Genomic DNA, 7121 nt, shown 5'->3' with positions numbered 1-7121 from the left:
TCCAGGATGGTAACGAAGCCTGCAGGGCCTTTGAGTCCCAGTCCTGACTGTGACGGAGGCGCTGACAAGCAAGTGGGGTCAAGAGACCTCAGAGGATCAGGGGCAGGAAACTCTCCCAGAAATCGGCTGACCCTGATCTGCACCGGAGAAAATGCCGTGTCTCAGTTTGACCTCTGTTGCTGTAAAAGCAACTAAGGGGAGAAAATGGTTTGTTGGTTTATCTGTTTATTGTTTTTGTTTTTTCAAGATAGAGTTTCTCTGTGTAGCCCTGGCTGTCCTGTAAACCAGACTGGCCTCAAACTCAGAGATCCACCTGCCTCTGCCTCCCAGGGCTAAGATTAAAGGTGTGGACAGGAATTAAAATATTTGGGCCCATAGACCCAGCTGTCTGAGAGGCAAGAGGATTGCTGGTTCAAAGCTATCCTGGACTGGGTGTCACCACGCCTTTAATCCCAGCACTTTGGAGGCAGAGGCAGGTGGGCAGTTCCAGGACAGTCAGGACTCTGTTACACAGAGACACCCTGTCTCAAAAAACAAAACAAAACAAGAAGCCATCTTGGACTATGCAGGACTACCTTGTGTCACGCCTGCAGCAGAACACTTGCCTAGTGGGCAGGAGGCCCTGGGTACCACCTACAGTGCTGCAGAGGAAAAGCAAGTGGCATGCGGGTGAGTTGGCCATGGGCTTATCTAGCAGGCTCAAAGCCATGTCAACCCAGTACAGTCCTTTATACCTGTAATCCTATACCTGGGGAGGTGGTGACAGGAAGAGCAGATGTTCAAGCTCATGGGTTATCCTCTGCTACAGTCTGAGGCCAGCCTGGGCTACATAAGACTCTTATCTCCAACCAAAACCAAAACCATTAAAAAGGAAGACAGAGCAAAGGAAAAAGCAAAGCACACCTAGAACCCTAGTGCCTAGGAGATGAGGCAGGAAGATGAGCAGAGGCCAGCCTGGCCAGCCTGATCTCCTGAGTGAGTCCCAAGACAGCCAGGGCCTCAGGGAGAAACCCTGTCTGGAAAAACAAACAAACAAACAAACAACTAACTAACTAACTAACTAGACAGATACCCCTGGGAAAGAGCAGCCCTGTTTTGCCTTCTGGAGACTGACAGAATCTCAGCAGGCTGAGCCAGGTCTCCTACGTCATCGCAGGACCTCAAAGGATGGCTCCTAAGCTCCAGTCCAGCCTCCAGTGCAGGGCTGCGTTCCGAGTGAAGGACAACACCCAGGGAAGCCGCTGGCTCCCTCTCTGCTCTGTGGGGACAAAGAAAATAAACCTGATAAACTGGTATTTATGCCATAGCCTGGGGTGGCCACATGTCACTGGACAAATATGGTCAAAACTCCAGTCCGCAGACAGCCAGGCCCAGGGGGCACACTCCACCTCCCAGGGGTCACCTCTGACCTCTCTCAGGACACTCCCAGGAGCAGAGTCAGCTTGCACTCCGGCTCCATGGGCCACAGCTGCAGCTCCCTTCCCTAGGCTTGTGAAATATCAGTCTTCATGTGGGAATTCCATGGCTGTAGAATTAAGTTACATTTTGTTTGTTTGTGACAGGTTCTTCCTTAGACCAGGCTAGCCCCGAACTCAAACTGTAGCCAAGGATGATCTTGAACTTCTAATGCTCCTGCCTCCTGGGTGCTAGGATTACAGAAGTATGGCGCACACCTAGTTTATACAGAGCTGGGACTTGAACCTGGCTGCACAGGCTCTTCCTTGAGCCATGCCCCTAGGCTCTAAACTAAGTTCTTTAGGACTCATTCATGTAGGAAGTAAAGCTGGCGCTGGAGGCTGGATTGTCATGGTGGGCCAGAAACACCTACCTCCTTTGAGCTCAGTGTTCAGGACGGGGAGAGAGAGCAGCTACTGGAGCCTATGACCTAACCCAGGGGTCAAACCCAGAAGCTTGCTGAGCAGTGAGGAGGTCAAGTGACAGCAGAGTGCCTGGCTGGGACTGCCAGGGAAGGGCACTGATGGCAGAGGAAGGCACATATGCAAAGGTCCTGTGGTTGAGAGGTGCTGTCAGGGAGCACATCCCTCCTGACTGCTCTTTCCGTAGACATTACTGAGCACTTGTTCCAGACAAGGTATCTGAGTACTGGAATGACAAAACCCGGTTCCTCTGTATTGGGGTCACATGGTCCAGCTGAGTCAGACCCCCTGGCCCTCCAGTGCAGGTGACTCAGTGAAGAAGTGCTGGCTGAGGCCTTCCTCAGCCCCTCCTCAAGCCTGACACTCTCTATGAAGCTACCATCCACTCATCCTGAGTCAGCACCTCTCTGCAGGCACTTGGCATGGCCTCGGGTAGTGACGCTTGTGTGCGGGCACACACACACACACACACACACACACACACACACACACACACACAGTGCTCCCAGGCACACAGTAGGCTATGCCTGCTTCCCAGACAAAGCTGAGTGTGGGTGTGACATGCCACCTGCCTGCCATGCCCAGGCCCCAAGTTCCCACCCTAGATTCCTGCAGCTCAGGCCTAGAAAGCACCACCCCAACCTGGCCCTCAACCGACCCATCAGCCTAGCCTGTCAGATCCTCCTTCATAAACGTTTATTTTTATTTTGTGTGTATTGGTGTTCTGCCTGCATGTGTGTCTCAGGGAGTCAGATCTTCTGGGACTAGAGTTACAGACAGTTGTGAGCTACCATGTGGTTGCTGGGAATTGAACCTGGGGCCTCTGGAAGAGCAGCCAGTGCTCTTAAGTGCTAAGCCATCTCTCCAGCCCAGTTCTCCCTTCAAATGAGCCCCCAAATGACTTCTTCACTTGCAGTTGTCCTCCCTGCAGCCACTGTGGACACATTCCTGTTCCTCTGACACTCAAACCCACCCCACCAGGACCTGTGTGCATGCAGTTCGAGCTTCTCAGCCTGCACTTCTCTGTGGCTCTTCATGGGGGCCTCCCTGGATAAGGCCCAGAGGTGAGCAGCACATTCACCATCCCATCTCTCCTCTTGGTCCTTCCTGGTACTCACCTACTTTTAACAAGGCTCCCAGTCATTTCCTCAGGAAAGCACAGTGCACATCCAAATGATGTGTTTGTTGGGGACCTGGAACACACTGGCACACTGTCTGCTCAGAGGTGGCGTCTGCTGCCCTCTGCTCTGGATGGCTGGTGTGAAGGCCTCTCTGCAGAACCTGAGGTGTTCTGGGACTTAACATCTGCAGTCAGCGGTAAAGAGGGTCCACCACTGCATTGAGCCAGCCCCCTGCCTCACAAGGGGTCAGTTTGGCAGTAAGAGACAGGGTATGACAGCCTTTCCTAAACAGCTATGCAAACCTGGCTGAAGGAGCCAAGCTGGGGTTTGCACACGCGTGTGGTGTTGAGGATGGAATCCTGGCTTTGTCCACGCCCACTCTAACACTGAGGTGCACCCCCAGCCCTCCAAGGTGGGGTTCCAAAATACTTTTGTGTATAGTTTCCTCCTTCTAGAAGGTGTTTTTCTGCCCCTCAGCTATGTTTCAGTTGCTATAAAAGGAACTCCCCACTATGGCTTAGTGTTACACACTCCTTTGTCTCTGCACAGGGCCTGGCCCCAAGTGCAAATCCTGCATCCTGTGTGTTGGGAAGCTGAGGCAGGAGGATCTCAAGTTTCAGTCCATAAACTGGGACAGAGTGAAGCCCTGTCTCAAAAATTTAACAACAACAACAACAACAACAACAACAAAAAAAAAAAAACCAGCCAACATCTTCTGTGCGCACATAGACACAGGTGCACAAAGCCACCCCACTGATTCTCTATCAGAGGATGTTTATCTGTATGGCAAGTGACATGTATTCTTTTATTTACTTACATTTCCTTTGAGACAGGGTCTCACTATGAAACAGAGGCTGGCTCCAAACTCAAGGTAATCCTCCTGCCTCAGTCTCCTGAGTACTGAGATTATAGGCTTACACCACAACACCCAGATTCCAGCAGGACTATTTATATCTATAATTTAGAACAGAACCTTTATTCTTAAAACTCCTCTAAAAATGCCCCTATCACCAGGTAGGGGCCAGCAGGAGGCATCCCAGGCTTTCCGAGCCATGGGTCATGCAGGAGCTGGGGGTAGGGTAGTAGGGACTCCCCATCTCTGTTCTCAACCCCTGTGAGCACCCAGAGGTAGAATACCAGGCTGATAGGCAAAGCCCAACTCTTATCAGCAGCCCCAGGAGGTACTGGGAGGGCAGGTGCCAGCCCCTCCCCCAGCCGGAGCTCTGGGCAGCTGTATCTAGACACGCCAACCTGTTTCCTGGGGTCCTGGCTCAGTGTTTACATGTCTGAGGAAAAACACCAGTGTGACTCAGCAGGCAGGGAGGCCTGTGAGTGGGGGCAACACCCAGCTGGCTGTGGGTGAGGTGGACGAGATGGGTTGGCCTGAACCCGGACCTGAGGTCTTACATGGCTAGATTCACGGTGCTTGAGTTAAATCGGGCCCAGACACCCTCCAGTACTCTGGCTACTCTGGCAGCATCTGGATACAACTGGATACTCTCTGCCTTGACTGCCTCTTTGGCGCAGGAATAGTCAACCTCCCATGGGGTGCCAGGGTCTCAGGGACACGTCAGAAGAGGAACCCACCAGTTCTCAGACTCCAAGGAAAGCTTAAGCTCGGGAGACATGAGGCTGGAGCCTGTGATGTTGCTGGGCGTGGCTGGAACTGCGGCTACCCTGTCTGGGGAGCAGAGAACTAAGCTCAAAGGGTTTCATGGGAATTGGGTGTAAATCTCACTTCTGCTGACTGCCCAGTCTTTCTTGGGGCTCCGTGAGATGAGTGCCCACCTCATGTCAAACTCTTACTGGGCAGCTTACCTCAGCCATCCCCTCTCATTTCTGTGATGATCCAGGGCATTGGGACTTGGTAATTAGCCATTTTATAGGAGATATAACTATGGCTGGGTCAATCACCCAAGCAACAAGACAGCTAGCTGCTGGGGCTCCAGCCTTCATGTCCAAGCTCTAGAGTGGTGGAGCCAGAGATGGCCCCTCCCACTGTATCCTGACTGCAGTAGGTCCTTGCGGTCAGTTGGTAAACCTGATAGAGAAACGGAGACATGAGAAGAACTGGTCAAAATGTCCCACCTGGCACCTGTGGGTGCCAGCTGGCCAGTGGACCACAACATAGCTGCCTGCATAGGCAGGCAGAAGGAGCTGAGCCTGGATCAACTCTGTCCCAACCCAGCCCCCTTCCAGAGGTCTGTCTGTTACACTCCCTGGGAGAAACTCAGTTCCCCAGTGAGAAACTGAGGCAGATGGGAGCAGAACCACGGGCAGCTACTGTCCTAACCCTGCCCAGGATTACAAATGCCGGCCTACTCTGGGACTCTGTCCTATGGGACAAGGGAGATTTATGTCTGAGGACCATCCTCTAGAGCAAGGGGAAGCAGTTGGCTCTTGCTTATAACAAACACACATGTGAGGGCCAGCTTCAGGACAACTGAGCCCAGGAGCCTCAGAGGCCACCAAGAGCCTGTTTGGCTCCCAGCTCTCCTTCATCAGCCTGTCCTTCATCAGCACACCCCGCCTCCCTGACAGAAACTCGGGGTTATCTGTTCCTAGCCTGCTTCCTCCAGAAGTTCCAGAAGTCTCCAGTAGCTCCTGTGACCCAGACAGGGCCCACATCCATTCCTGACCCAATCGCTGGGGTAGGGAGAGTAAATGACTGCTCAGCTGGGGACACTGGGTGGCAGGAGAGGGCCCCTTGACCCCACCCAACCACTGGGCCCAGGACAGCTGAAGCTGACGCCAAGCGGAGTGGGGTCAGCTTAGTTTGTGCAGAGGAAACTGGGCCTAGGAAGGAGCTAGGAACACATACAGGCATGAGCACAGGGGACATAGGGACAGGGGACAGCGTGAGCCTGGTGAGGCATCAGGAGGTGATTTCACAACCACTGTATGGCTGCTCTCTTTAGGGGCCATGACTGCACCAGAGCGCAAGGACACCAGGGAGTTAGGGGCAGGGAAAGCACCTAGTGCCATAGGTTCCGAATTCAGATCTCAGGACACTCTCTGAGCCTCATGTTCCCACTCGTGGGAGTCCTCAGCTCGACACTGGCTAGAGGCTGTCTATGCTTGGAGGCCTTGGTCATACTGAGGCCTGAAGCCTAAACAGCAAAGAGGATATGGCAGACCGCATATCCGAGCCCTGGGAGGCTCATAGCAGTGGGTGGCCGGGAAAGGGGATTCCTGTGAGTAGGGGTAGGTCCCCAGGGAAAGGGAGAGGTGGCGACTATGTGGCCAACCAAAGTGGTAACTGGACCTTAGTTGGGCTCTGGGCAAGCACTGTGAATGACCTGACTGAACTTCCCATAGAGGACAGCAGTAGGGCTCGGCTGGACTCTCTTGCCTGCTGCCCACCTGAACTTAGCTAGAAGGAAAAAAAAGCAAACTGCCCCTGCCCAGAGAAGTTCAGTCCAGGGTCCTGGGTCCTCCCCTCCTCTGCCTTCCAGCCAGATCTTGCTCCTCCCCCAAGTGACTTCAGTTCAAACTGTAGCTGCACCCCTGCCCACCACACAACACAGATGACATTCATGAACCCTGTTCATGTTATCCTGGCCCTAGGATGTGCATGCATGTTTTGCTTTGCAGATAACTGCGAATATACATCTGAGCCGAGTCAGGTCAAGTGTATCCACATCCCTGTATATGGAGTTTTTGTGTGTATCCCTGTGTGAATGTCCACCAGCAGTGTACAAACGCACATGTCCATGGGTCTGAACGTCTGAACCTGTTATGTGGAGGTGAGCACACTAATGTGTGCTCGGTCTGTAAGCATGTACTTGCTTGGGCGTGTGCCTCCCCTAGGTCACACTGTGCACCACTGGGTCTGTGCTGACAGCTGGAGACACTAATGACTCAAGTCCTGTCCTTGGGAAAATCCCTGTCCTGGGATAATAATGTGGCCTCTCCTACACTAGACCTTTCACCATGCTGCACCAGGGCCGATGGTGACTGCAGCTTGGCACTTACACTTGAGGACAGTCCCATGGGAAAGAACATGTCCTGTAGCAAGAACAGCAGGTATCATCGCCCTTACTGATGGCAGTGTGGTGCGCCTCAGGCGTCTCTTAGGCTTGCTTTGTCAAGACCCAGGAGGGCACTTTCCAGACCAAGGGGC

Source organism: Arvicanthis niloticus, chromosome 2 (genome assembly GCF_011762505.2).
Source record: "Arvicanthis niloticus isolate mArvNil1 chromosome 2, mArvNil1.pat.X, whole genome shotgun sequence".
Taxonomy (NCBI): Eukaryota; Metazoa; Chordata; class Mammalia; order Rodentia; family Muridae; genus Arvicanthis; species Arvicanthis niloticus.
Note: the sequence above shows the minus strand (reverse complement) of the source record.